The sequence below is a fragment of the Onychomys torridus genome, chromosome 7 (assembly GCF_903995425.1).
Source record: "Onychomys torridus chromosome 7, mOncTor1.1, whole genome shotgun sequence".
In the NCBI taxonomy this organism is placed as follows: domain Eukaryota; kingdom Metazoa; phylum Chordata; class Mammalia; order Rodentia; family Cricetidae; genus Onychomys; species Onychomys torridus.
The window spans coordinates 91,815,910-91,842,406 of record NC_050449.1 but is presented as its reverse complement, the minus strand read 5'-3'; the positions used below and the strand labels follow the sequence as shown (position 1 = coordinate 91,842,406).

General features: G+C 44.1%; 1 protein-coding gene across 2 annotated transcripts in view; it reads left to right on the top strand.

The window, feature by feature from the left end:
* The first annotated feature begins 6,388 nt into the window (after positions 1-6,388).
* Positions 6,389-26,497, top strand: part of Pik3cb (phosphatidylinositol-4,5-bisphosphate 3-kinase catalytic subunit beta) — a 109,543-nt gene continuing 89,434 nt past the window's right edge. Inside the window, exon 1 of one of the 2 annotated variants that reach the window (XM_036193084.1) lies at positions 6,389-6,616. The gene's annotated coding sequence lies outside the window, so the exon portion shown is untranslated. Of the gene's footprint in view, positions 6,617-6,676; positions 7,060-26,497 lie in introns of those variants that run through there. The other variant, XM_036193086.1, reaches the window with a different exon arrangement.

The following is a 26,497-nucleotide window of genomic DNA, read 5'->3' as shown; positions in this document are numbered from 1 at the left end:
CTTGAGGCGACAAAGTCTTCCTCACTAGCCATCTGTCTTCCCTGCTTTTGCTTTTCAATGACAGTCATTTTCTCGGGAAATTACAGCCCTCCTGTATGCTTTTTTGTTGTTGTGCTTGAGATGTAATATTTTGTTGCTGTTGTTTTTGTTTTGGAGACAGGGCTTCTCTGTGTAGCTCTAGCTGTCCTGAAACTCGCTTTGTAGACCAGGCTGGCCTCAAATGCACAGAGATTTCCCCTGCTTTTGCCTCTCAAGATCTGGGATTAAAGGAATGTGCCACCCGTCTGATTTGAGACCAAATCTTAAATAGCCCAGGCAGCCCTGGAACTCACTATGTAGCAGAGGCTGGCCTTGAACTTCTGACTTTCCTGACTCCACCTACAAAGTGTAGTATTACAGGCATGAGCTACCACTCATAGAATAAGTACATTAAAAAATATTCATTTATTATGTATATAGTACTCTGCTTGCATGTATGCCTGCACACTAGAAGAGGGCACCAGCTCTCATTGCAGATGGTTGTGAGCCACCATGTGGTTGCTGGGAATTGAACTCAGGACCTCTGGAAGAGCAGCCAATGCTCTTAACCTCTGAGCCATCTCTCCAGCCCAGAATAAGTACATTTTTTTATGTATATATATGTAACTACAAAACAGACAAGTTATAGTTATACCATATAATAAGTGGTCATGATAAAAAATGGGCAGTGGTGGTGAATGCCTTTAATCCTAGCACGCCAGAGGCAGAAGCAGGAGAATCTCTCTGAGTTCGAGGCCAGCCTGGTCTACAGAGGGTTCCAGGACAGCTATGGCTAAACAGAGAAACAAACAAACAAACAAACAAACAACAACAACAAAAAGCCAAAACCAGTCCTACCCTTAACTAAGAAGCTATTTTAACAATTGATAACTCCTGGGAGAGGGAAAACCAGTTTTCTCAATGGAGTGTCACAGGGTAAATCAACTACACTCGGGGGGTAGGCCCCAGGTCAAGAGTAGTTAGTCCATGCACAATCCAGTCTGTGTTATTTTATTTTGGAGAAAGAACACAAAGTTGAGTGTAGTGGATAGCCATCCCAGCATTGGCCTGGAAGTTCCAACCCACATTGAGACTTCAGTAATGGTCACACCCACAAGGCGGGGCGGAGGAGGAAGCGGAAGACCCAGGATCGAGAGGAGGGCTCTCTCTTGGTTCTGGGACGCTGGACGCAGGAGGTAGACCGAGCAGAGTTCTCCAGAGAACACTGCCGGACTGCGCCATACCTTTGCCAGACCCTGCAACCTATCCCTTCATTTGTAAATTACCCCACAAAATAAACCTCCTTTTTAACTACATGGAGTGGCCTTAATAATTTCACCAATAGTTGAGTGGGTAGGAAAGTGGGAGAGAAGGAAGAATTTGGAGGAGGGTAAAGAATACAATCATCAAAATATATTGTATGAAAAAATTAGATTGAAAAAGTCATTAAAACAAACAACAGAAAAAAATGATTCAAGAGGTGATTAATATCTGTAATCCCCTTGCTTTAGAAGCTGAGACAGCTAGATTGCAGTGAGTTTAAGGCCAGCCAGGGTCACTTAAAAAACTGAGACTGTCTCAAAAATTAAATATTAAAACATAATAAATAATAAAAGGGGTTGGGGATTTAGCTCAGTGGTAGAGCGTTTGCCTAGCAAGTGCCCTGGGTTCGGTCCTCAGCTCTGAAAAAAGAAAGAAAAAAAAAAAGAAAAATAAAAAAGAACAAACAAACATACATACATAATAAACAAATCAACCAACCAACCACGGGCTAGGGAAGGAGCTCAATGGTAGAGAACTTGGTACTTGATTCCTGTGTGAGGCCCAGGAATCAACCCTTGCTCTATCACCCTTAAAGAGCCAAGACAACACCTAGTCACTTACAAGCCAATAATGCCAGCTATGGAGCATCTATGGAACTACGCGATCTTGCCTGAGAGAAGAGATGGGAGTGGGGCAGCTTTCTGCTTCAACTTCTTCTCCCAGAGTTCTCCCCTCTGATCTGCAGGTCTCCCTTGGCAGTCTGTCATCTCCACTCAGGGCTGCTGCTCGCTCACCCCCTCCCTCTTCCTCCATACCCTGTCTTTCTGTCTGTCTTTCTCTTTCTACCTGCTTCCTCCCAAGGTTGGTGGCACTAACATGGGAGGCTGGACCTTCTCCTGGTGCTTGAAGGGGAGAGGGAGAGGGAGAGAGAAGGGGAGGTGGCAGCAGGTCAACTTAGGATGGGGTTTTCTTGGCTTTCTCCACACTTCTGTGATAGTAACTAATTTATGCCATGTACAATGCTCCCCACTTTTCAAAAAAAAGGTTAACATTTTAAAATTTATATTTGTTTATGTATTTATTTAATTTCAGGGGCTGAGGATGCAGTTCAGTTGGTAAATACTTGAACAGGCCCTGGGTTCTGTTCCTAGCACTGAGTAAAATCAGACATGGTAACACAGGACTGTCATCCCTACATTTGGAAGATTAGAGGCCAGAGTTTTAAGACACTCTCTTAACACCCCTCCCCCAATTTTATAATGAATGTGCTGTGCAATTTGAATTTTAAGCCTCAGATGTCTAAGCTCTAAAATTCCAAGAAAATAACCAGTTAAGCCTAGATGCATGCCTATAATCTCAGCCTTGAAGAGGCTAAGACAGAAAGAATGCCCCCCCCCTTTTAAATTCCTTTTTCCAGTTGCCCTGGAACTTGGCATGCAGATAAGGTTGGCCTCGAACTACAGACATCCTCTAGCTTCTGTCTCCTGAGTGCTGGGATTAACGCCCTGCTAGGAATGTCTTTAACTTGAGGCCAGCCAGGATACACAGCAGTCTACAAACATGAGTACCCTTTTACCTAATAAGCCTGCTTCTCTTTTGAGATAGTCTCATGTAGTCCGGACTGATCTTGAACTCCTAATTTTCCTGGCTTTCTAAATGCTGAGGTTACAGCCGTGTGTCATGATGCCAGGTTTAGTAATTCTGTTAGGAATTTGTTCTATAGTTATAATATATATCTATATCTATCTATCTATCTATCTATATCTATATCTATATCTATATCTATATCTATATCTATATCTATATCTATATATAAAAGGAGCTGGGCAGCAGTGGCACATGCCTTTAATCCCAGCACTTAGGCGGCAGAGCCAGGCAGATATTTATGAGTTCCAGGCCAGCCTGGTCTACAGAGCGAGACCCAGGACAGGCACCAAAACTACACGGAGGAATCCTGTCTTGCAAAACCAAAAATAAATAAATAAAAATAAAATAAAATAAAAAAGGGAGAAGAGAGCATGGTGGCACTTGGGAGGCAGAGGCAGGTGGGGATCTTTGTGCATTCAAAACCAGCTTGGTCTACACATTAAGTTCCAGGAAGGCGAAGGCTACATGGTGAGACCTTGTTTCATAAATAAATAAATAAATAAATAAATAAATAAATAAATAAACAGGGCTTGGGACACGGCTCTGGAGTGGAGCACTTGTCAAGTATGCACAAGGTCCTGGGTGTAGTCCCAACATTGCACTAAAACAAAGCAAACACTCAAAATAGGATATCATCAAGATACACTGTACATGTATAAAACTGTCAAAGGATAAATTTAAAATATTCTTTTAAAAACATATTTTATTTCAGCTGGGCGGTCGCGGTAGCACACATCCAGCACTCAGGAGACAGAGGTAGGCAGAACTCTTGCATGTGAGGCCAGCCTAGTCTACAGAGTGAGTTCCAGGACAGTGAGGACTACACATAGAAACCTTGTCTCAAAAAACTTAAATAATAATATATATATAGGTGTTTTGCCTGTATGTATGTCTGTGTACCACATGTGTATCTGGTGCTCAGGTTCATCAGGAGAGGGTGTCTGATGTAGTTTCTATCTGAACTAGAATTACAGTTTTCAGCTGCCATGTGGGTGCTGGGATCCAGCCTAGGTCCTCTGGGTAGCAGCCAGTGCTCTTAAACACTAAGCTATCTCTATTCTTAAAAACAGAACAAAACTGCTGGGTGGTGGTGACACACGCCTTTAATCACCAGCACTTGGGAGGCAGAGCTAGGTGGATCTCTGTGAGTTCGAGGCCAGCCTGGGCTACCAAGTGAGTTCCAGGAAAGGCACAAAGCTACACAGGGAAACCCTGTCTTGAAAAACAACAACAACAACAACAATAAAACAACCAAAACAAACAAACAAAACAAAACAAAAAAGAACAAAACCAAACCAAAGACAGACTGGAGGGATAGTCCAGTGGGTAATATTACCTGCTCCCAAGCCCAAGAACCCAAGTTCAACCCCTGAGACTCATATGGTGTAAGGAGAGAACAGATTCCCCAAAGTCATGCTTTGACTTCTGTTGACATAGTGTGCCCCCCACGACCAAAACCTTGAACCCACAACCAAACACAATGGAAAGAAAGGTTGGTGATGGGAATGGTAGTGCACGTCTGGAATTCCAGTGCTTCAGACATTCAAGGTTGTCAAAACGTAAAAAATAAAATAAAAACCTCCAAACAAACAAACAAACAAACAAACAAACCGTGTTGGCCTGCCAATCATGTTACCCCCACTTCCAGGTCTTTCTGTTTGACATGGCAAACAGTATCACAATAAGCAATTGTGCCAAGTCTTTTTTCCAGTTGAGGAAATGATTGCAAAGTCTGTGCTTGAAAAAACAAAAACAAAAACAAAAACCCAGAAATTTAGTTCCTCATAGTTCTAGGCTCTGAAAGTGATGTCAAGATGTCTGCGAGGCTGGCTCCTTTTAAGGAATGTGAAACTGGTTTATGTCCCTCTCCTAGCTCTTGTGGCTGCTTGGGAACTTTAGTGTCCTTAGGTTTTAAGATGTATTGCTCCTGTATCCACATTCTTTATACCACCCTCCTGTTGGTCAAATCAATCTTTCTTCTTTCTTCTTACTTTTTATTTTATTATCATTATTTTGCTTTTCGATACAGGGTTTCTTTGGTAGTCTTTGCTACCCTTCCTCTGCTTCCCTAGTCCTGGGATTCAGGGCATGTGTCACCACGCCCAGGCTCAGCTCTCTTGATATCAATGCCTCTTAGTTCTCTTTAAAGTTGTAAACATCTTCTGTTTTCAAGATATCTCAATTTTGCCTGCCGTTTTCATTGCATGGATCATAATGTTTACATAACCCCTTTCTTCTGGGCCTGAAAGCCATCTCTGGTCTCCAGCAAGATACTTTCTCTTCTGTTCTGGGCCTGAGGCTGACCTTGTGGTACAGCGGAAGGAAGCTTGGTACTTGGGTTGAGGGTCAAGTTGTGAAGGTCCTTTACTGGCTGTGAGCTCTCTGAGTCTTCAGGGGAATTTTATTCATTGGACATCTGCGGGGTTCAGAGTTGGGTTAAGCATTCTGATGGCTCCACTGGCAATGGTCTGAAGTCTCAAAAGCCAGCTCCACTTAAAATTGCTTATAGAAGCCCCGCCCTCCTATGAGCATGGTGAAATAGGTTAACCTCTGTTGTTTTTTCCTCTGAGACAAGATTCCTGCTTTGCAGCCCTGCCTAGTCTGGAACTCACGATGTAAACCCAGCTGGCCTGGCCTTAGGGTCTTGAACACTGGGCTTTTCAGACATCAGTCACTATGCTTGATTTTTTTTTTTTTTTTTAAATCACTGAACTACATCCCCAGAATCAAACTATAGTTGTGCCACCTTGCCTCATTTTCGTTCTACTTGTAGATTCTATCCTAGAGCACTCAAGTATTTACTTGAACTGTTAGGAGTAGCATTAGGTTACAGTAGGTTTAGGATGTGCAAACAAAAAGACTACAGGGTTCCCACGCAGGACCACACGCATGCAATGTGTGTGCCCTACCGCTGAGCTCTAGCCCCAGCCTCCAAGGTTTGGCTGACAAGCAAGTGAAATTCAAGCGTCTCACTAAAGTAAGGACTATGAAATTTCCCGACAGCAGGGCGATGAGGCAAGCAAAAAGCATTGGGCGAAGTGTAAGGTTCGGCAGCCAAACGTCAGCTGTGGTCGTGTGGAGACAACACAGAAGTGTTTCAAAGGCTCGAGTCTTCAAACCTAAACGATCGTTCACATCGCAGGGAATGGAAGGCCAGCTGGGCCGTGGGAACAAAGAGTGTCTGCGGAGGTGCGGGTTCTCCCGAAGGCGGCGAGCTGGGGGCTGCAGACACCGCAGTGTTCCGCAAGCCAACCCCAGCGCGCCGGCAGCGCAGTAGGAACGCAGCGCAGACAGCCGCACAGGGAGAGGCTGGCGCTGCCTCCCTCGAGGGGCGGGGCCAGGACCGAACCTTGCGCGGCAAGTGGGCGGGGCTGCCTGGAGGCGGGCGTCTGGGGATTGGCCCTGGAGGGTGGGCGGGGCCGGCCAGCGGGGAGGAGAGCCCGGGAGGCCCGCGCGCGCACTCGCGCAGGCGCGGGCACGGCGGTGGCGCGCGCGTGCTCCGTCGGGCGGTGCAGCGGCTGCGACTGAGCCTGCCATGGTCGTGGGCGGTGGGCGGGTGTTACGCTGAGCCCCGAAGGCAGCAGGAGGCTGAGAGCCGGGCATGCAGGTGCCGGAGCCGGGCGGGCGCGGCCGCAGGAGCTGCTGATCGTGCTGCGGGATCGGGAACCGGTGGCGGCGCGCGGGGCAGGTGAGCGCGGGCTGCGGCGCTGGCGGCTCGGGCGGGCGCTTCCTGCCGGGCTCGGCCGCGGCCGCGCGGGCTCCGAGGTACACGGCGCCCAGGCCTCGGGCAGCGGGCACAGAGCAGCGGAGAGCGCCCGGCGAGCGACCATAGAAGGCGCGGGGGCCGAGCGGCCCAGCTGGCGTCGGTGCGGACGCCCGGCAGCTGCCGACCCTCAGGTGCCCCGGCGCAGCGTTCGCGGCTCGATTCCGGGCTCTCCGGCTTCGGACCGGTCAGAGTCCCACGGCCTTGACTGAAATACCCCGGGGAGATGTGAAGCGGGAACTGTGAATACTACCTCCCAGGGTTGCGGGAGGCCGAGCTGACCCTGCTGTAGGTACTCAGTGGACCGGAGCTCTTGGGAGCAACCCGCTGCAGCATCCTTGCTGGCTCTGGCTAGTTCCTTCGTCCAGGTTGGCTTTGGGGGTACATTGATTTCCGAACCACTTTAGTATTGCAATACGCTCAACTCGAGTTGCTTAATGCAGGAGCCTGTTATCTTCCAGCGGCCAGAGTGGTATTCTGTAGTAGTCTCTTCCTAGAATTCTGTAGTTTCTCTCTTGCAAAGGCTGACTTGGAAACCTGTCAACGAAACCCATCAAAATCACTATTTACGAAAGGCGGTAGATGGTGGGACATATAGCTTGACTTGCTTTGCTGTTAAACTCATCTAAAGTGACACTTAAATTGTCACTTGTTACAGAGTATAAACACAGGAAGAGTATGGAAACATACTCCTTTTTTTTTTTTCTTTCTGCATTGCTACATCCGAAGGGAGTGACAAGTGCTTTTGTAAACATCATTGTGGGCAGTGTTACTTACTGTCTGGTGAAGTCATCATAATTAAATTAGATGAGTATTTATTCTGAAGTGTTGAATGGATATTTGGAAATATGATTCCTAATAACATCTCCAAGGAGTCTGAGTTTCCAGGAGATAATTATCACTTGAGGATTTTTATGCTACTTTGTGTGTGAGGATTTTTGTTTTGTTTTTGGATTTTTATGAGACAGTTTTGCAGTGTTAGCCTTCACTGGCCTGGAACTCACTCTACAGACTAGGCTGGCTTTGAACCTGCCTCTTTCTCCCTTGTCCTTGGATTACAGAACTCTGTAAAGTACTTGCTATGCAAATAAGAGGCTCTCCAGAGTAGATGTTAAAGAAAAATAAAGCTGGGTGCATTCACTTGTAATCCCAGTGCTGGGGAGGGGCACACAGGTAGGTCCTAGGAGTTTGCTGGTGGACCTGTCAACCTGGCAAAATCATAGCACCCTAGGTCAGTGAGAGTCCCTGTCTCAAAAGAAAAAAAAAAATGAGACGTGTGGCACCTGAGGAAGGACATCTGAGGTTGGCCTTTAGCCCATAAATACTCATACACACCCACCCCATAGATTTAAGAAAAAAAAAAGTAAGCAGAACTGTATAGGAACATAGAATATGGCAGAGATCAAATGCTTTGGGTTAAGATACTGCCCAAGTTTCAGAAGGCAAAAGTCTGAAAGTGTAAAACTGAAATTGTATTCACCAAAGCTGAAAGGGTTTGAGAACCGTCTCTAGTTTCCGCTTGTGATTACCACACTGACAGGACATTCCACCTTCAGGGGTTTTCACAAAGTGGAAAAATCAGGTTGGTTTTTTGTGGTGCTAAAGATCACTGGCCTGGCAGCAAGTTAGATGTTGATTTATTTTTTTTTTTTTGAACCTAGGGCTTTATTATGTTAGGCAAGTGCTTTACTTCAGAGTTTATTTGTCCTCAGCCCTCTTGTGTATTTAAAATAAACAAACAAACAAAAATACTGCTCTATAGCTCAGGTTGGACTGTAACTTACTGTGTAGCTCTGGCTTCTTGTGTCTCTAGGCCATTCTGCCTCTATTTTCCTAGTTCTGGAATTCCACCACACACCTGTAAACCACACCTGGTTTTATGCTCAGTTAGGGGTCAAACTCAGGGCTTCCTTGCATGCTAGGTAAGCACTTTCATACCAGTAGGGCTACATCCCTACCCCTGGCTCCCCTCCCCTCACCTCCCCTTCCTTTTCCATTTTGGTGCATGCTGAGGATTGAATCCAGGTCTACACACATGATAAGCATGCACTTAGCTAATATCCCTAGCCCTGCTTTTCTGCTTTTTATTTTTATTTTTTCTGCAGGTAGATCCATAAAGGCTTCTGATCAACTTGTTTTGTGAGTGTCAACAAACTATGGAAAGCAAAGACGACTCCTGTAGCCTAAATGTTCTTTAAGGCCCTCCCGTTCTGTTTTATGGATTGTTGCTCCTGCTACTCACTAGGAAAAGGCTAAGGATCAGAAGTGACACCTTGGTTTGGTTCTAGACCTTGACTTAAGTCAAAGTCAAAATAGCTGTGGCTGTAAGGGTTTGGCCCACAGTCTTTCTAAGCATCAGATACTTGTTTGTTTGTATATTCATTTATTCATTCATCCATTTTCTTTCTTTCTTTCTATCTATCTATCTATCTATCTATCTATCTATCTATCTATCTATCTATCTCCGGAGCTGGGGACCAAACCTAGGGCTCTACCACTGAGCTAAATCCCCAACCCCTTGTTTATTTTTTGTTTTTACATCCCTATGAAAGTTTCCCCTCCCTCCTCTCCTCCCAGTCCCCTCCCCCACACTCCCCCATCCATTGTCTTCCTCTACAGATTTTTAATTTATAGAATTAAATAAATACATGGCAGATAAGAAGAGGTGGTCTTGATGGAGGAGCTGTGTGGTCTGAGAATCATATAATGCCAAGGAACTTTCTAGGCCTTAGAGTTTTAAGGCTTTCTTCCTTCTTTCCTTTGCCTTCACTCCTTGAGTTGAAAACATTCAAGTTCCCTGAGGGCCTCCTGCCTGTCCTTCTTCATTTCTTTACCTGTGCTCATTCTGAGTGATGTCATTCTCTTCCCTCTTTAAATATTATCACGAGTTGTTGACTCTCAGATTTTTATCACCAGTACTGAGCATCACACTTCTGCTGTATCTAGGCCTATACATGTTTTTTCTTTTCTTTTTTTTTGTAGGGGGAGGGCAGGGGGGGGAGAGGGGGTGTCCTGGATAGGATGGGGGTATTGTAGTCTTGGAGTTGGAATCCAGGTCCTTGTCCTTGCTAGGCAAGTGATCTACTATTGAGTTACTTTTCTGGCCTCTGGTTTTGTTTGTAGGCATCCTTTCTTATTTTATTTTTTATTTTTAAAGTTTATTTTATGGCTACAAGTGTTTTGCTTGTATGTATGTATGTATGAGGTTGCCAGTGGAGGCCAAGAGGGCATTGGATCCTTTGGTTCTGGAATTGCAGATGGTAGATTTTGGAAGTAAATTGAAAGGGTTAAAGAACTGGTACCAAAACTATACAGAGAAAACCAACAACAACAACAAAACAACAACAACAACAAAAACCCCCCAAACTGGTTACACATAGAGGGAACAGTGATCTAAGAGGTGATTTATGAACGCATACCTGTAATGCTGGCACTTGCAAGGCTGAGTCAGGAGAATCATCAAGAGTTCAAGGCTAGCCTGCGTTACTGTTACACATGAATTCTAGGCTGCCATGACCATAGATGGAAAGAGACAATTGTCTTTTTAAAAAAAAATCCAGGCCGGGCAGTGGTGGTGCACGCCTGTAATCCCAGCACTCGGGAGGCAGAGGCAGGTGGATCTCTGTGAGTTCGAGGCCAGCCTGGTCTACAAAGTGAGTTCCAGGACAGCCTCCAAAGCTACAGAGAAACCCTGTCTCCAAAAAAAAAAAATAAAATAAAACAAAAACAAAAACCCAGGAACTGAACCTGGGTTCTCTGTAAGACCAGCAGGTACTCTTAACCACCGAGTCATCTCTTTGGCCCATTTGTAGGCGTTTTAAATGTAATATGGTCAGGACTGGGGATTAACTCAGTGGATAGAGCACTTGCCTAGCATGCTTGCTGGAATTGAGTTTCATTCCCCCACCCCCAGTGTGTGTGTGTGTGTGTGTGTGTGTGTGTGTGTGTGTGTGTGTACGTGTGTGTACGTGTGTGTACGAATACGTGTGTACATGTGTACATATGCACTATTCAAATAGAGAACTCTTAATTTCTAGTCCCCAATTTATTTATTACCTTTTAAAATTTTTGGTTTACTTTTGAGATAGAGTCTCCTGGAGCCCAGGTTGGCCTTGAACTCCTGATTCCTCTGTCTCCCTGGCTCAAGTGTGGGATTACAGGTGTGTACTTCCATGCCCAGCAACCCATTCATTTTATGAGTCTTCCTCTTCTCCACTCTCAATCCTTGAGTGAAACTCCAGTGATCAAACATTTTTTGGACAGTATCTCCCTCTAGAGTTGTATAACCCACGCTGGCCTTGAACTCTTGGTGATTCTCCTGTGTTGGTCTTCCAAGGGTTAGGATTACAGGTATGCATTTGCAAATCACCTCTTTGCCTCACTGTTCCTTCTACCTACACACACAGTTCTTTAACTCTTTTGAATTTACTTCTAAAATATATCCCAATAGAATTTCTTCACCTTCCTACTTGCAACGCTCCCTGTTCTTCCTAGGTGTAATTCTTGTCTCCCTCCCCTTCTCTCCTGCCCATCCCCACTCCTTCCCTCTCTTGCCTTCTATCATGTCTTTTTGCATCAGAATCTGGCTGTATGGTCCAGGCTGACCGGGGTTTATTATCTCCCTGCCTATTCCCTGCTTATGCTGGGATTATAGGTATGTACCACCGTAGCAATCAGAGCGATTTTTACTATTCTGTTGTCCCAAAGGCTTCTCATTAAGATAAGAAAATCCAAACCCTATTTTTATATCTTCTAATTATTTTGCCTACTCTGTCTGTCTGTCTCTTTTGAGACAGAGTTTTGCTGTGTAGCTCTGGTTGGCCTGGACTTGCTATGTAAGCTGTTCTCGGGCTCCCAGAACTACCTCCCTCTCTGTCAGTGGTCTGCTGGGATCAAAGGTGTGTGCCCCCAGCCTAGCTCTGCTTAGTTTCTTGTTCCTTCGTTTACGATCTTGTTCCTTCAATATAGTATGAGTTTCTGACTACAGAGACATTTCTGTCTGCCTTGAGGTCTTCTCAGAGTCAGATCATTGACTGGAAAGTAACTAGACTACCCATCTTGCCCGCTGTTTTTTATTTATATACTATTTTTTTGAGATAGAACCCTCCTTTGTGTTCCAGACTGGTCTCAAACTTGTGTTCCTCATACTTCTTGAATGCTGGACATGCCTACCTTGGAGTTTTTTGTTCAGTTAGACAATTTATTTTTTAAATCTGAGAACCTTCCTTTATATGTATGTATATGTGTGAGAATAAATGTGTTTGTGTACACATGTAGTGTGGCAGCAGTGTGTGTAATCTCAGCCATTTGTTTCAGTTACCACATATTACATTATTTGGAGAAAAATCCCTATCATTTTGTTTCTACAGACTACTTACTTGAGAACGATGTCATATTGTATAAAGAGACAAATCATTTAGGATTTCTCCCTGGGTCTGCCTGAGCTGTCAGTCCTACAAATTGCTCAGCAGGTCAGTAAGCCAAGAAAGGTTATAGAAAAGTCAGAATTGGACTATACTTATAATCCCGGTACACGAAACTGAATCAGAAGGATTGCCATGAGTCACAGACTAGCCTGGGCTACTAACGTATGTGAGCCTGTCTCAGAAAACACAAAAGCAAAACCAGAAGTCTGCAAGTCCATTGTAAAGTAGAATTATAGGGGAACACATTGGGATTTATAGTTTTAGAAGAAGAATTTTCCATGAATACGAAGTACAAGGGAAGTAAGCAAGCTGTGTGAGTTTGCCTGCATGTGTGTGACAGTTCCCTCCCTCACCCTGACTTACTTATGCCCTAGATTTTGACTCTTGCATTTTCTCCTCTCTTCCCCTCTCCATGTATTTCCTGGTTTGTTTGGGCTGCTTTTGAAAGGAGAGCTTATGCTCCTGGGGCAGTTCACAATGCCTGTACACCTGTGAGAGGCGTCCGTCCGACTGCAAGGCCTCCTCCTGCTCTGCTGTAATCAGCCTGCCTTTCTCATGGTCCCAGCATTGGCTTCCAATGGTTCTAACTACTGGTTTTATTCTTGCACATATTCCATAGTTGTCTTTTTATTATCTCCAGGTTAAATAAATGAGTCATAAGGTTGTAGTCAATGAGGGAAAGTCAAAGATTACATGCATGGTTGGGATTAGATGGTCTGTCTATGTAGCCCTGGCTATCCTGGAACTTGCTATGTAGACCAGGCTGATCTCAAACTCATCATAGAGAGATCTGCTTCTCTCTGTCTCCAAAGTGCTGGGATAAAAGGTGTGCAATACCACTCCTGGCTGACTAAAGAGATTTTTTTTTTAAAATTAAGATGTATTTTGTTGCTTTGATTTGTTTTGAGAATGGATCTTAATATGTATCCAAGGTTGGCCTAGAACTCAGGTCCTTCTGTCTCAGAGTGGGCTGACAGTATAGGCTTCCTGATGTGGTGCCTGGCTATCTGTTTTTGTTGTTAGTTTTTTAAATACTTTTCTTTATTGTGTGTGTGTTTGAGCTCCTGTGTGACTAGGGGTGTGGAGAGGCGATCACAGCACATGTGTTGAGGGCAGAGAGCAAGTTTCTGGAGTCATTTCTTCTGTTATGTGCATCTTTTTGTTTTTTGAGACAGGGTTTCTTTGTGTATCTTGAAATCACTGCCTCCCGAGTGCTGGGATTAAAGGAATGTACCACCACTGCCTGGCATGTTGTGTGGGTCTTTGTGGGGGACCAGCACACCCCCACATTTCCCCAGAGTACTCTTGAGTAGAAGCAGCAGGAAATATTAGTTAGAAGTATAGATGGGGGAGAAAAGATAGAAAATACAGGATAGCCTTGAGAGGGCCTAAATCCTAATCCATCGGGCCTCAACTGTCTCTGCCAAAGGGTTTTTAAGGGAATGCCAAGGGGTGGAGCAAAAGACCTCACCACAGCACAGCCAAGTGCAGGCCATCTCAGACACCTGGTGCTCAGGCCTGTGGTCCAATCATCCTCTTTATGCAGACCTGCTGGGTAAAGCCCCTAGAAACCTAAATGAGCTCCAACAGGTCTTTTCTTTTTAGGTTTTTTGAGATAGGGTTTCTCTGTGTAGCTTTGTGCCTTTCCTGGATCTCACTCTGTAGATCAGGCTGGCCTCGAACTCACAGAGATCTGCCTGCCTCTGCCTCCCAAGTGCTTGGACTAAAGGTGTGCGCCATCACCGTCCAGCGAGCTCCAACAGGTCTTGAGGACCAAACTCAGGTTGTTAGGCTTGGGAGGCAGCACCTTTACCTGCTGAGTCATAGTCTTGCACACACACCCCTTCCCCCACCAATCTATGATAAAATGGAAATCCCATGTATTTATTGTTAGAATGCCACATAGTGTGGGGATTATGTTCTGAAGTCTCAGCCTTTCTCCTCTTGTTTTTGGTATTTTTGTTGTTGTTTTGTTTTTGAGACAGGGTCTCTCTATAGCTCAGTCTGACCTAGTGGTCCTTATGTAGACCAGCCTGGTCTTGAACCCACAGAGAATCTCCTGCCTCTGCCTCTTGTGCTGGGCTTAGAGTGCCAGCTGGGTATGGTGGCACTTGCCTTTAATCCTAGTACTTGAGAGGCAAGAGGCAGGTGGGTCTCTGATTTCAAGACTAGCCTGGTATACAGAGTCCTAGGATAGCCAGGGCTACATAGAGAAAAACCCAATCTCAGAAAAATCAAAAATAAATAAGTAGATTAATTAATAAAAACACTATGCCTGGCTCAGCTTTTCTTTATGATCTCTCTCTCTCTTGCCTTGTATATACATTCTGCTAGCCTGTTCATGTTATTCCAGCACTTTTTTTTAGGTGGTCAGTTTTCTGGTGACTAAATGATGATACACCACCTCTGCCTTCGTTGCATTGCAAATGTAGCCACCCAGTTTCTTACTTGATTCCAGCCTAACATGGTTAATTTAGGGTTTTATTACTTCCTCGGGGGAAATATCTATATCTTTGATTTGTCTTTTTTATTTTTGGTGAGGGAGTAAGGTCTCTGTCTCTAGCCTAGGCTAGCCTGGAACTCATGGCTATACAATGTTAGGACTAAATAAGTGTGTGGCTTATAAAATAGTTCTTTTGCTGGGCAATGGTGGCACATGCCTTTAGTCCCAGCACTCAGGAGGCAGAGCCAGACAGATCTCTGTGAATTCTAGGCCAGCCTTATCTACAGATCAAGATCCAGGACAGGCACCAAAACTACACAGAGAAACTCTGTCTCAAAAACAAAACAAAACCAACCAACCAACCAAACAAACAAACAAAATAGTTCATTGAATATTGGGCAGGTAACCTGAGGTTGAGGTCCTTAACTGGGAATAATATACTGTTGAAATTAAACAGTCCTGTTTTGTGGTATTAAGAGCCAGGTCTCCAGTTCCCAATCTTCTAGTGAAAACCTGGGAGGGGCTACAGCATGGCATTCCTTGCTTGCTCTGTGGCTCGGCTGCACTGGTGCTGCAGCCACTGGGGAGACCACCAGGCAAGTGATCATTTGCCTTAGAGGGAACTGTGATCCTGATTATCCATTCCTGCCTGGAGGATTAAGTAGATTAGAAGAAATCGGTGGTAATCCAGAGCTTTATTTTAAACTACAGTTTCTCCGCATTCCTGGCCGTGGTTTGTTCCTGGGCATTTATAATAACTAACTAGGAATATTTCCTAACTGTATAATATTTACAAATTGTGCTCTTTCTGTCATTTGAAGTAATGGCCATTGATTGTGAAGGCATTTAAGGAGTTAGATGATCAACCAGCATTGCCCAAATAATTTAGTGTTGACTCTGGTCAACCACAGTGATTGCTAGACTGAAGACATGAATTCCATGAATTCCTTACCTGCTGAGCCACTGGAAGGCATTTTCCGTGGCTGTCAACAAGAGCTCAAAGCTGTTTGGACACATTTATAGATTACTAGTTTAAATGATTGAAATTTTCAGATCTGAATAATTGCCATTTAAGATGATCAGAATCATAGATATAATCAAAGTTGGAGTTCGCTTTATTTAAAATAATCTATGGCAAATTTTCATAGAAATTAAATACCCAGGAGGCTTTCCTGCTTGCTGAAGTGTGAGAGACACCCCCATCCCCACCCAAGGTCCCACTCTGGAGCTCAGGTTGGCTTCAAACTTGTCATCCTCCTGCCTTAGCTTCTGGTTGAGAGATGCTCTCTTTGAGGCCAGGTCACTACTACCTCACACAAATTACATGTAATAACAGGATAATTTCTATCAATTAGTTGACAGAGATTTAAAGTTACTATTTTTTGCAGTGTTGGGATTGGAATCCAGGGCTTTTTGTGTTCTAGGCCAGCCCTCTGCCACTAAGCCACACCTCACTTCATATTCTTGTGTTTTCCTTTGAAGTGGGGTCCTACAGAGTAGCTAAGGTTGTCTTCAGAGTCAAGGTGTCCTTCTCTCCACCTGGGTACCACCATACTCAACCCATTCCTGCTGCATGACTTCACCCTTCTTCTAATATTCTTATGTTGAGTGTGAACCCAAGGCCTCATACACACAGAGTAAGTGCTCTACCACTGAGTATACCTCAGCCCCTATTAATGTCTTTTTGTTGTTGTTGTTATTGTTGTGGTTTTTTTTTTTTTTTTTTTTGAGACAGGGTTTCTCTGTGTAGTTCTGGCTGTCCCGGAACCCACTCTGTATACCAGGCTGTCCTCAAACTCACTGAGCTCCACCTGCCTCTGCCTCCCTGTGAACCACCACCACCCTGTCTTTTTTGGTGAAGTAGTTCTGGGTGAAAGGTTTTCATGCTGCCTTTACAATGAGCCAGTAATCCAACTTGTCACTTGTTTTTGTTTGGAGCCGGGTAGAGGAGGTGAGGAGTGTCAGACAGGCTTGGTGTGTAGACCTGGCAGGCCTAGCTAGTACTCCCCGTGTGTGTGGTCCAGGCTGCCTTGGAGCTTCAGCATTGTGACTGTCTTGGTCTCTACAGTGCTGGGATTGCAGCAGCACTTGTCGAGTTTATGAATTCTAGGGACTGAACCCCGGGTCTCATGGAGGCTAGGCAAGCATTCTACCAAGTGAATTACTGGCCTGTCTTTTGATTTTAGTTTTTGAGACTTGAGATCTCAAGTAGTTTAGGCTGGCCTCAAACTCACTCTGTAGCTGAGCCTATCCTCCCTCCCCTGATCCTTCTGCCTCTACCTCCCTAGGCTGATGTTAATGATGCTCGCTTCTGTGCCTAGCATCAGCTTCCTCTTGCGGCCTTTGCATTTTAAAGCTGTGACTGTACATATAGCGTATTAGAAAAACTCCCAAGGGTTTCCTACTGTGTATGGAGCTAGGTAGACTAAGAATAACAGATATTTATTAGATGCTTGCTTACATCAGGCTGTGCTGAGTGCTTTCTCTGTAGTTTTCTAACACCTCTAATGAAAGTACTGAAGACATCCCCTCTGGAGGAAACTGGAATTCCAGGAAATTACATGTCAAATGGAGCAAAGGTTTTAAGTGGTAGAGTCAGATGTAGGAACAAAATATTATTTTATGTGTAAGGATTATTATTATTATTATTATTAAGTTTTTTGAGACAGGGTTTCTCTGTGTAGCTTTGCTCCTTTCCTGGAACTTGCTTTGTAGCCCAGATTTGCCTGGAACTCACAGAGATCCGCCTGGCTCTGCCTCCCGAGAGTGCTGGGACTAAAGGTGTGCGTCACCAAAGCCCGGCTGTGTAAGGATGTTTTGCCTGCATGTTGTCACTTGTGCCAGCTGACCAAGGAAGCCAGAAGAGGGCATTTGATTTCCTGGGACCAGTGTTACAGACAGTTGTGAGCTGTCATGCCATGTGGGTGCTGGGAATCAAACTCAGGTTCTCTGGAAGGGCAGTGTTCTTAACTGCTGAGCCATCTTTCAGATTCTGAGTCAAATATACAGCCACAGCCACATGTGTATAATTTATATACATGTATACATTAAATATATATGTGTGTTGTATGAGTGTTTTGCTTGCATGTATCATATGTGTGCCTAATGCCCATGGAGGCCAGAAGTGTACATGAGAGCCTAGAACTGGAGTTACAGGTGGTTGGGAGCTGCCATGTGGGTGCTGGGAATTGATCCTACGTCCTAGAAGAAGAGCCAGTTCTTATTTATTTATTTACTTACTTACTTGGTTTTTTTTTTGTTTTTTTTTTTTTTTTTTTTTTTTTTTTTTGAGACAGGGTTTCTCTGTAGCTTTGGAGCCTTTCCTGGAACTCCTCTGTAGCCCAGGCTGGCTTCGAACTCACGGAGTTCCCAAGTACTGGGATTAAAATCATGTACCACCACTGGCTCAGCCAGTGCTTTTAATCACTAAGCCAGCTCTCTAGCCCTAGGTCTGTCTGATTTTCTTCTATCCTGCCCTAGTGACGAGTATGTAGTCTAGGCTGACCCATACCAGGCCGTCATCATCATCATCATCACCACCACCATCATCATCAAGACTATGCTTGTTTTGAGCCCAGGGCACCTTCATGCACATTAGACAAACACTTGACCACTGAGTTATAGCCGCAGGTCTTAAAAGAGATTTTGTTTTGTTTTGTTTTGTTTTGTTTTGTTTGAGATTCAAAATCTCACTGTAGCCTAGGTTGACCCCGAGCTTGGGGTCATCCTCTTGCCTCAGCCTCCTGAATGGTGGCATCACAGGTGTAAGGCACCATACCCAGCTTCCTATTTATTTATTTTGGGTTTTTGATACTGGGTTTCACTATGTAGCCCTGGCTAGCCTGGAACTCTTCACAGACCAGGCTGGTTTCAGACTCTTGGGGATCTGCCTCCTGAGTGCTGAGGTTAAAGATGTGCACCCTGATCACCTACTTATTTTTTGTGGTACTTTTCTGGTAGCCATTGTAGCTCTTTACTTCTTGGACTCTTTTCAAGTGTAATTTACTCCAGAGTACTTCTGAACAGGTCCTACAGGGCTTAGTACATACTGGATAAGTGCCCTGACACTGAGCTATACCCCTGCCTCTTGCTGCTGCTGCTGCTGCTTCTTCTTTTTTTTTTTTTTTTTTTTTGGAGCTGAGGATCGAACCCAGGGCCTTGTGCTTGCTAGGCAAGCGCTCTACCACTGAGCTAAGTCCCCAACCCCCTTCTTTTTTAAAATAAGTAACTAGCAAGGAAGTTGCTCACACCTGCAATCCCAGGTATCTACATAGTGAGTTCCAGGCCAGCCAGGGCCACATAGTGAGAGATTTTGCCACCACTACCCCCTGCAAATAAAAACTTCCTAGTCTTAAATGTATCATGTTAGCATAGTTAAATGTTCTAGTAAGCGTGTACAAATCAAAGGTTTTTCGGGTCAGAAGGCCATGAGTGTTTGTGTTTTTAATCTTGCTAGGCTGCCAGTTGTGGGTGATTTGAGACTTTCCTGAGCTTAGTCTTAAAGTACTGGACAGAGAGGAAGGAAACAGATTTGCTGTTGAATACTGATAAACTGCAATAGATAAACCATGCAATGTAATTGATAAACCACTCACTTTAAAAGATGAATAGAGCTGGGTTGGGGATTTAGCTCAGTGGTAGAGCACTTGCCTAACAAGTGCAAGGCCCTGGGTTTGATCCTCAGCTCACAAAAACAAACAAAAGATGAATAGAGCAAACTTTTACACTGTTAGACCATTTTTTCTTCTCTCATTCATGTTTGAGAAGGGAGAGGATGTACTAACATTACATCTGTCATCAATACTACCTAGGCCCGTAAGGGGGTCCCTTTCCTTTGGTTTTTTTATTTAAAGATTTATTTTGACTGTTTTAAATTTTGTGTAGGTGTACAAGCCTGCATGTGGGCATGCTTGTGTGAGTGCAGGTGCCTGTGGGAGCCAGAGGCGTTGGATTCCCTAGAGTTGGAGTCACAGATGATTTTGAGTCACTGACATGGGGCTGGGTCATCTCTCCAGCCCTCATAAGGGTTTTTTTTTTTTTTTTTTAACGTTTATTCATTTGCAGTGTGTAACTTGCAGGAGCTGGGTCTCTCCACCGTGTGGATTCAGTGGAATTAACTCAGGCTGCCAAGAAGAGCAAACACCTTGACCCACTGAGCCATCTCATGGGCTCCTCTTTCCTTTTCTTTCTCCACTCTTTCCTCTCTTCCTCTTCTTAGAATTTTGTATTTTTTATTTTTATTTTATTATTATTATTACTATTATTATTATTATTGTTTTTTTTGAGACAGGGTTTCTCTGTGTAGCTTTGTGCCTTTTCTGGAGCTTGCTCTGTAGACCAGGCTGGCCTCAAACTCACAGAAATCCACCTGGCTCTGCCTCCTGAGTGCTGGGAGTAAAGGTGTGAGCCACCACCACCCGGCAAATTTTTTATTTTATATGATTGTTTGCCTGTGTATATATAAGTGGAGCATGTATATGAGTGTTTGCCTGCATGCATGTCAGTGTACCATGTATGTGCTTGGCATCCTTGGAGGTCAGAAGACAGCTGCCAGAAGATGGCTTCCTAAGACAATCTCATATACCCAGGAATTACAGGCAGTTTTAAGTAGCCATGTGAGTTCTGGGAACTGAATCCAGGTCGTTTGTAAGAACAGTAGGTGCTGAGCCTTCTCTCCAGCATGTTCTCTCTCTCTCTCTCTCTCTCTCTCTCTCTCTCTCTCTCTCTCTCGTGTGTGTGTGTGTGTGTGTGTGTGTGTGTGTGTGTGTGTGTGTTTGAGATGAGTTTATGTAGACCAGACTGGCCTCAAACTCTGTATATAGGCAAGGCTCAAGGTTGGGGTTACAGATGTAAGCAATATAGTTATGAGTTGATAAGTCAGTATAAGCTGGGCTGCTAATGGAAGATACCCTAGAAGCCAGACTTGAATTTTGTTTATTTATCTGAGACAGGGTCTAACTGTGTAGCTTAGGCTGGCCTGGAACGCTCTATGCTCCCAGCTGCTGGCACTTAACCATTAGGTCTCAGATGCAGCACGTAGGCATCACATCCAGCTAAAATAAGATTTGTATGATCTACCCTGGGAAGTAGTGTCTGCTTTCTGGAGGGAGTGGTCAAGACCCCAAATGTGTATGTCACAGCAGGGTGATTGCATCCCAGAAAGCAGCTCCTGAGGGCTTGGTTTTCTGATAGCTGTTAAAGCTCTTCACGTGCTGTCTTCTCCTCAGCTCTCCTGAGTTCCAGAGCTCTCATCATTCAGTCCTAGCCATAACCACGCTGGGTCTCAGCTGGGCCTGGAGCTTCCATTAGAAGATGTCTCCTTACATCTGAAAAGTATCACTGAAGATTTGTTAAAAAAACAAAAACAAAAAACTAACTAACCTATCTTTCTCTCAGTCTATGTAGACATTATTGGTTCTTTTGAGTTAATCGATACAGATAGACTTCATACTACTGATTTGTTGATTTATTTATTGTCAAAACTTATATTGTCACTGGGTCTCTTGTAGCCCTGTGAGTTTCTTGTAGCCCAGGCTGATCTCCAGCTTTCTAGTCATAGCGGAGGCTGACTTTGATCTCCTGCCTCCACCTTCTAAGCGTTAGGATTACAGATGTGTCCCCCCTTCCTCAGATCTTCTAAAGGCTGCCTACAGTAGACCTTGGAACATCGATTCTCGACCTGTGGTCTGGACCCATGGGGCAGGGTGGTGGGGAGAGCCTGACCTGTTCTCAGGTGTTGCATATCAGATCGCCTGTATACCTGATATTTACATCACGACTCATAACAGGAGCAAAATTAGTCATGAAGTAGCAATGAAAGAATTTTATGGCTGGTGGTCAGCACAACATGAAGAACTGTATTGAAGGGTCACAGTGTTAGGAAAGTTGAGAACCACTGCCTTGGAAGAAGGAACTGCAGAAATACTTGGTTTTGTGTTTTTGAGACACGACCTCATTCTGTAGCCTGGGTTCTTATTCTTATTCTTCTGACTACATCCCAAGTGTTTTGTTCTTAAGTATACAACAGGAAACCCAGTAGAAATTAAAGTTTTAAAAAAAACATTATTTGGTTCTAGGTCAACCAAGCTACACAGAGAAACCCTGCTTTTTAAAAAAAAGTGTTTATTTGTATGTGTCTGCATGTGTGGATCCCAACTTTGGTCCTCATGATTTCACAGCAAGTACTCTTTAATCACTGAGTCACCTCCCCAGCCCAGTGTTTCATTTACTCTAGGAACTGCTAGTGCATGTATAGTAGCAAAAGAGAAAACCTGAGACTGTCTGTGCACATACAGACACTAAGTAAGTAATTAGATGTAAGAAGGAAAATGTGGTAGCAGCATTAGCTTGTTTGTAAATGATCTAACCATAATTGGATGCTTTTCCAACATGATATTCACCATCAATGAACTGACTGGTTAGGATTCAAATCATTGGGATACCAGATTTGTTCCAAGGGGTTGAGGCTTTCTGGTACATGAGTTAAAGAGACTTTCTGAAAATCACAACAGCCTCTGCATTTGGCGCTTTCTGTCACAGTTGAGAGTAGAGGCGCAGAGGAAGCCAGGAGCTGTGGCGAAGGCTGCAGTGGCTGTCGGGGAAGCTGAGCATCTCCTGTGAGTCTCTCCGGCTAGTGTAGCATCCTGCTCTAATCTCCTGGGGCCTTACTGCGAATAGTTTCTTCTCCTTGGTCCACGTGTTTCTTCAGATATTTAGTGACCACATCTCCGTATATTGGTTGATCATCAAGGTAGTAGGCCACATATATTTGTTTATTTTGGGGTGTGTGTGTGTGTGTGTGTGTGTGTGTGTGTGTGTTAGTGAGAATGGAACAACACGGGCCTCTACACACTCTCCCACTGTGGTTGATCCCTAGCCCAAATTTTTACATTAATTTATTTTTGGTGGTAGTGATTAGTGATTGAGCTCAGGGCCATGCCTGCCCCCTCCATTGACCTACACTCCAGCCCTATTTATTACTACATTTTGACGAAATTTTCCAATACACATGGATTTCATAGACTGCAGATACTTGTATTCTCTTAGTCACCAGTCACTGGTGTTCTCCCTACCTCCTCATCACTGCCCCCCCCCCCCCCTTAAGAACAGTGGTGTGATTGTCTCCGTGCAGAGGTGGAGGCTTTTTCAGTCAGAGGACTGGAGCTGTGGGTGTTTGGAGTTGAGTTGCCTTTTGGGATCAGCTTTCCTTGCTGCCGTAGGGCAGAACTTTGAAGGTCTGACCTACTATGTCACACCAGGTCTGAATGTATTCTTTATTCTCCCTCTGGCATCGCTATTGATTTATCACGAGTTTTCTTTTGTACATTTCTATTGGTTGTGGGAAAGTTTGCTTCATCCACATACACTTTTAACATTAGAACATGTGAGTGTTTTCCTCTATTAATTTCTTCATGGAGCATTTGCTAAGAGGATGTGTTCATCCTGTGTGAAACATTGAGGATGCAAAGCTGATGAAGGTTCGAGAGACACAGTAGACTGGGTGTGGTGCACACACACCTTTAATCCCAGTACTCAGGAGGTGTCCCTGAGTTTGAGGCCAACCTGGCAGTTACTTTCAGGACTACATAGTGAGACCCTTCCATAAAAAAACTTTTTAGGAGCTGGAGGGATGGTTCGGTGGTTAAGAGCACTGGTTTCTCTTCCAAAAGACCTAGATTTGATTCCTAGAACCACATGGCAGCTCACTTCTCTTAGATCTGAGGAAATCCCACAACCTCTTCTGATCTCCTCGGCACCAGACACGTATGTGGTGTGCAGACATATATGCCGGCAAAGCATTCATACACATAAATAATAAAAATAAAAAATTGTAGCTAAGTACGGTGTGTAAGAGGCCAGCTCCCACCTTTTAAAGGGTTCCTATGGGGAGGAGAGAGGGAGAAGAAACTTTTAGATAGAAAGATAGCGAAGAGGAGAAAGGCAGAAACACAGGATAGCTTCTGTAGGACCTGAATCAAAACCCAACAGTCTCTTTTGCGGCTTCAAAAGGACTTTTTATAGCAATGCCAAGGGGCAGGGCAAAAGACCTCTCCCTTGCTAGATCAAAGCACACCACACAGCCAAGTATAGACCCTTCCAAACACCTGGTAATCACGCCTGTGGTCAAATCATCCCTTTATGCAGCTCTACTGGGTAAAGCAAGCTCAGATTCTAGGACCCTGAGTAAGTTCTCACTAGGAAACCTCTGTGGGTCTCCACAATGGTGGAGCCTACCTATAACTCCAACACTTGGATGATGGAGTCTGAAGGATCAGGAGTTACCTCATCCTCAGCTACATAAGAGTTGAGGCCATCCTAGGGTACATGAAACCCTGTTGTATAAAACACATTATAGGTAGAGTTTTTCTGTGTCCCAGCAGTCATTCCCAAATGACCACAAGAGACTTAATATAAATTATAAATGCTTGGCTGGTAGCCTAGGCTTATTACTAACTAGCTCTTACAACTTAAATTAACCCATTTTTATTAGTCTATGTATTTCCACATAGTTCATGGCTTTACCTGTCCTCTAGTATGTCTTGCCCACTCTGTGTCTCCTGGTGACTGCACTGATTCTGCCCCTCTCTCCCCCCAATTCTCAGTTTGGCTGCTCTGCCTATACTTAGTGCCTGGCTGTGGCTAGTCAATTCTTTATTAACCAATGAAAGTAACATATATCCACAGTGTACAGAAGGATTCTTCCACAGCAACACACAAACATTGTGTTGTTGTTTGAGACAATCTTGCTATATAACCCTGGTTGGCCTATAACTCACTGTGTGTAGACCAGGTTGGCCTCAGACTCAGATCTAACTATCTCTGTTTTCCTGAGTTCTGGGATTAAAGATGTGCATAACCATGCTTGGCCAAAAAAGTTTTTTTTGAGCTGAGGATCGAACCCAGGGCCTGGCACTTGCTAGGCAAGCACTCTACCACTGAGCTAAGTCCCCAAAAAAGTTTTAATGTAAAAGTTTGAGTTTATTATTTTTATGTGAGCACTTTATTAAGATGATATTAATTACTAAAAATAATTTTAATGGGCCAGGGTGTACAACCCAGTAGTAGAGTTCTTGATTGCCATGTTCAAGGCCCTGGGTAGGACCACAAAAAAGAGCAAGAAAAAAAAATTTGGGGGGGGGCATGTTTCGAGACAGGGTTTCTCTGTGTAGTTTTGGTGCCTGTCCTGGATCTCTGTAGACCAGGCTGGCCTCGAACTCACAGAGAGCTGCCTGCCTTTGCCTCCCAAGTGCTGGGATTAAAGGCATGTGACACCACTGCCTGGCACATTTTTCTCTTTTAAAAGCAGGCTCTCACTATAACCTTGGTGGACCTGAAACTTGCTTTGTAGACCTAGCTGGCCTCAAGCTTGCAATGACCCTCCTCTGTCTCTTGAGTGGCAGGACAGCAGGCTTTCAACACTATGTCTAGCAGTTAAAGTAAATCTTAAAATTAATTTTATTTACAGTTCAGTAAATGTCAGTTGCTAGAACCTAATAAGAAGCCAGCTCCTTGGGACCTAAATTTACCTCTTTTTAATTTTGAACTAGGATTCCATACATCTCAAACACAGCATACTCCTGCCTCTGCCTTCTGAGTACTTGGATTGCAGTTGTTGATGCCATACCTGGCTTCTTGCTGTTTTGATTAATAACTCCCTTTTTACTCAGTGTAGAGCAGGCTTCTTGTACTTTTCCCTTTGGGACTTTTCATCCAAGATCTCTGTAGACCAGGCTGGCCTCGAACTCACAGAGAGCTGCCTGCCTTTGCCTCCCAAGTGCTGGGATTAAAGGCATGTGACACCACTGCCTGGCACATTTTTCTCTTTTAAAAGCAGGCTCTCACTGTAACCTTGGTGGACCTGAAACTTGCTTTGTAGACCTAGCTGGCCTCAAGCTTGCAATGACCACCAGTATACAGGCATTTGAAATAGCTATACAAACCAAAGATTTACTGATAATAATGTTTATTTGAAAATAATTCGTTGTTATACAGTTACTTTTCTTATGTATTAAGATGAAAGCAAAATTTCATGAACACCAGGTGGATGTGCTTGTTTATTTTATTTTTATTTATTTATTTTTTTGAGACAGGGTTTCTCTGTGTGGTCTGGCTGTCCTGAAACTCACTATGTAGACCAGGCTGGCCTCAAACTCACAGAGATCCACCTACCTCTGCCTCCTGAGTGCTGGGATCAAAGGAGTACGCCACCACTGCCCTGTGCACTTACTTATTTTTAATGTCAGAAGTATGTATAGGGCCACTTAAAAATTTGTTGAAATTTATGTTCTAATCCCAAGCCAAAATCTATGTATCCATTTCTTATGAAACTCAAGACAGCAACTCAAAAAGCAATTTAAAAAATAAACTCTTTTTTGACAGCTTTATACATGTGCGCAGTGTATTCTGGTGATAGTCACCTAAATAGAACTTTTATTTTGTTTTATTTTGGTTTTTGAGAAAGGGTTTCTCTGTGTAGCTCTGGCTGTCCTGGAACTCTCCATGTAGATCAGACTGGTTTCAAACTTACAGAGATCCACCTGTCTCTGCCTCCCAGTACTGGAATCAGAGGCATGTGTCACCAATGCCTGGTGACAGAAAAGAACATTTTAACGCAATCTAAAATTATACTAATTTAGTACTTAACATTCTGAGGAGTAATAGCAGGAAATCACTCAAAGTGTTTGTTTCCATAATTAAATCATTATGTTTATAAGAGCAGAGAAAGCCTTGTCTGTGCAGTTAGAGACTTGTGTTGAGCTGTTTTAGGCAGCGTGATGACAGTGGGTGCCTTGCACAGCACTCTTGCATTGTTCAGAACCAAGGTTGCAGCAGTCTCCCAATGCAATGTAGTGTATGCTGAAGAAACACCTACAATTCATTAGGTCATTTCCAGTTAATATTTGGTTGATGCATGTTCACAGACCTTTTACTGTTGCC